Source organism: Moschus berezovskii, chromosome 10 (genome assembly GCF_049115385.1).
Source record: "Moschus berezovskii isolate FMDL1 chromosome 10, NW_MosBer_1.0, whole genome shotgun sequence".
In the NCBI taxonomy this organism is placed as follows: domain Eukaryota; kingdom Metazoa; phylum Chordata; class Mammalia; order Artiodactyla; family Moschidae; genus Moschus; species Moschus berezovskii.
The window spans coordinates 6,963,783-6,968,005 of record NC_142469.1 but is presented as its reverse complement, the minus strand read 5'-3'; the positions used below and the strand labels follow the sequence as shown (position 1 = coordinate 6,968,005).

Genomic DNA, 4,223 nt, shown 5'->3' with positions numbered 1-4,223 from the left:
GAGTTTTGCCAAGAGAACACACTTGTCATACCAAACATCCTGTTCCAACAACACAAGAGAAGACTCTACACATGGACATCACCAGATGGTCAACACCGAAATCAAATTGATTATATTCTTTGCATCCAAGGATGGAGAAGTTCTATACAGTCATCAAAAACAAGACCAGGAGCTGACTGTGGCTCAGACCACGAACTCCTTATTGCCAAATTCAGACTTAAATTGAAGAAAGTAGGAGAAACCACTAGACCATTCAGATATGACCTAAATCAAATCCCTTATGATAATACAGTGGAAGTGGGAAATAGATTTATGGGATTAGATCTTATAGACAAAAATGTCTGATGAACTATGGACAGAGGTTCATGACATTGTACAGGACACAGGGATCAAGACCATCCCCACGGAAAAGAAATGCAAAAAAGCAAAATGCCTATCTGAGGAGGACTTACAAATAGCTGTGAAAAGAAGAGATGTGAAAAGCAAAGGAGAAAATGAAATATATAAACATCTGAATGCAGAGTTCCAAAGAATAGCAAGGAGAGATAAGAAAGCCTTCCTCAATAATCAGCGCAAAGAAATAAAGGAAAACAACAGAATAGGAAAGAGTAGAGATCTCTTCAAGAAAATTAGAGATACAAAGGGAAATTTTCAGGCAAAGATGGGCTCGATAAAGGACAGAAATGGTATGGACATAACATAAGCAGAAGATATTAAGAAGAGGTGGCAAGAATATACAGAAGAAATGTACAAAAAGATCTTCACCACCAAGATGATCACAATGGTGTGATGACTCACCTAGAGCCAGACATCTTGGAATGTGAAGTCATGTGGGCCTTAGAAAGCACCACTACGAACAAAGCTAGTGGAGGTGATAGAATTCCATTTGAGCTATTTCAAATCCTGAAATATGATGCTGTGAAAGTGCTGCACTCAATATGCCAGCAAATTTGGAAAGCTCAGTAGTGGCCACAAAACTGGAAAAGGTCAGTTTTCATTCCAATCCCAAAGAAAGGCAATACCAAAGAATAGTCAAACTACTGCACAATTGCACTCATCTCACACGCTAGTAAAGTAATGCTCAAAATTCTCCAAGCCAGGCTTCAGCAATATGTGTACTGTGAACTTCCAGATGTACAAGCTGGTTTTAAAAAGGCAGAGGAACCAAAGGTCAAATTGTGAACATCTGCTGGATCATCATGAAAGCAAGAGAGTTCCAGAGAAATATCTATTTCTGCTTTATCTATTTCTGCTTTATCTATTTCCTTTAATTGTGTAGATCACAATAAATTGTTGAAAATTCTGAGAGATGGGAATACCAAACCACCAGACTTGCTCTTGAGAAACCTATACGCAGGTCAGAAAGCAACAGCTAGAACTAGATATGGAACAACAGACTGGTTCCAAATAGGAAAAGGAGTCCATCAAGGTTGTATATTGTCACCCTGCTTATTTAACTTATATGCAGAGTAAATCATGAGGAACGCTGGGCTGGAAGAAGCACAAGCTGGAATCAAGGTTGCTCAGAGAAATATCAATAACCTCAGATATGCAGATGACACTACCCTTATGGCAGAAAGTGAAGAGGAACTAGAAAGCCTCTTGATGAAAGTGAAAGAGGAGAGTGAAAAGGTTGGCTTGAAGCTCAACATTTAGAAAACTAAGATCATGGCATCTGGTCCCATCACTTCATGACAAATAGATGGGTAACACTGGAAACAGTGTCAGACTTTATATTTTTGGGCTCCAAAATCACTGCAGATGGTGATTGCAGCCATGAAATTAAGACGCCTACTCCTTGGAAGGAAAGTTATGACCAACCTTGATAGCATAATAAAAAGCAGAGACATTACGTTGCCAACAAAGGTCTGTCTAGTCAAGGCTATGGTTTTTCCCGTGGTCATGTATGGATGTGAGAGTTGGACTGTGAAGAAAGCTGATCGCGGAAGAATTGATGCTTTTGAACTGTGGTGTTGGAGAAGACTCTTGAGAGTCCCTTGTACTGAAAGGAGATCCAACCAGTCCATTTTAAAGTAGACTATTCCTGGGTGTTCATTGGAATGACTGATGATGAAACTGAAACTCCGATACTTTGGCCAGCTTATGGGAAGAGTTGACTCACTGGAAAAATCTCTGATGCTGGGAGGGATTGGGGGCAGGAGGAGAAGGTGACGACAGAGGATGAGATTGCTGTGTGGCATCACAGACTCGATGGACATGACTTTGAATAAACCCCGGGAATTGGTGATGGACAGGGAGGCCTGGCATGCTGCTATTCACATGGGTCACAAATATTCGGACAAGACTGAGTTACTGAAATGAACTGAACTGAAATTCACTTCCAACTAAGATAAAGTTTGGATAGGTTCTTTGCTTAACCAAGTGAGTGTTTCTAATATACACTGAATAATTTTATGATTAAAAAAATTTTTTCCGTATTCATTAATTTTAAAAATTGATTTTCTGAGGAAAGATTATTAGCAGTTTATGTAAAGTTGGAAACAGAAGGAAAGTGAAGTCATTCAGTCGTGTCTGATTCTTTGTGGCTCCATGGATTGTAGCCCACCAAGCTCCTCCATCCATGGATTTTTCCAAGCAAGAGTACTGGAGTGGGTTGCCATTTCCTTCTCCAGGGGATCTTCCTTACCGAGGGATCAAACCCGGGTCTTCCGCATTGCGGGCAGACACTTTACTGTCTGAGCCATCAGGGATGCCCCCCGGAAACAGAAGGAAGCGTCCAGGTCCAGGAGGGCGGGGTTTGATGCACCCCAGGTCACCATGACCACCAAGCCCCAGGACCGGGGGGCAGCCTTGGCTGCTGAGCCTGCTATGTAGATTGTTATTCTATCTGCTCGTCCAAGGCAGATGTCAAAGGAAAGCCCGGGGAGGCTCATTGCATAGGGCAGCACTGGAACCGAATATGTGTCATCACATTGCAGGGTCTCATCCAGTTCTTCAACATGGATAAAGAGTGAAAAACATTTCTTACCAAATCTGTACAAACTTCAGAACAAAGTCTGGGAAATTTAAGCCAGAGGCACAGTTTCTAACAGAACTGGCACCTCTTTGTGAGATTCACTGCTCAGATGAAGAAGAATATACCATACATAGCTGTGTTAGAGTTGGTGGAAGTAAGGGAAAACATTCTCCATAAACCATCTATTCTTCAAGAGAAGCCATCCAATGAAGGCTACTTTTCAATTGTGTTGCCCAAAGTTGAAGACAGTAAAAGCGTAACAGAAGGGTTACTGACACAAAAGCAGTATGAGGTCATCAAATCCACAGCATCTACCTCATAAGGGGTGAGGACTGAGATGGAGTAAAAGGCCTCCTGATCCTAACCTGGCCTAACAGTCAGTGCACTAAGGGAGGACAAGCATAGCTGAAGCAGTCTTCACACCTGGCATCTGCAAGGAGACCTGCTCTTAACACCTGACCTAGTTTTCCTTCCTTGTCTGACATGACAAGCCTTAATTCCATTTTGTCTTCAACCTCCAAAATCTGCCTGTCCATTTACTCACTCTATTCTTCTCTTGCTTTCCTCTGACAACTGGCAAATGAGATATGTTTTACTGATTACGAATGAAAAAAAAAATGCATGTTGAGGAAAATTTGAAAAGACAGAAAAGTAATTTACCCATCATCCCACTAGTAATTTACACACTAGTAGATAAGTTCAGTTCATTCTCTCAGTCGTGGCCGACTCTCCACGACCGCATGAATCACAGCATGCCAGGCCTCCCGGTCCATCACCAACTCCCGGAGTTCACTCAAACTCATGTCCACAGAGTCGGTGATGCCATCCAGCCATCTCATTCTCTGTCATCCCCTTCTCCTCCCTCCCCCAACCTTTCCCAGCATCAGAGTCTTTTCCAGTGAGTCATCTCGTCACATGAGGTGGCCAAAGTATTGCAGTTTCAGCTTTAGCATCAGTCCTTCCAATGAACACCCAGGATTGATCTCCTTTAGAATGGACTGGTTGGATCTCCTTGCAGTCCAAGGAACTCTCAAGAGTCTTCTCCAACACCACAGTTCAAAAGCATTTACCCACTAGTAAATACTACTTTTTGAACAAAGCAACAACAAAAATCTGAAAACAGGATGAAATAATAAAACACATGTTATCACTAAAATATATATACATGCTTATATGTATACATATACATAATATGCATATTATATGCATATATATCAAAGCAAACCAAAGTAAAAATAGGATGATT

At 41.5% G+C, this 4,223-nt stretch overlaps 1 pseudogene; it reads left to right on the top strand.

Annotated features, from left to right (window-relative positions):
• Positions 1–2,778: 2,778 nt before the first annotated feature.
• LOC129561271 (protein Abitram pseudogene) lies at positions 2,779–3,299 on the top strand (annotated as a pseudogene).
• The last annotated feature ends 924 nt before the right edge of the window (positions 3,300–4,223 follow it).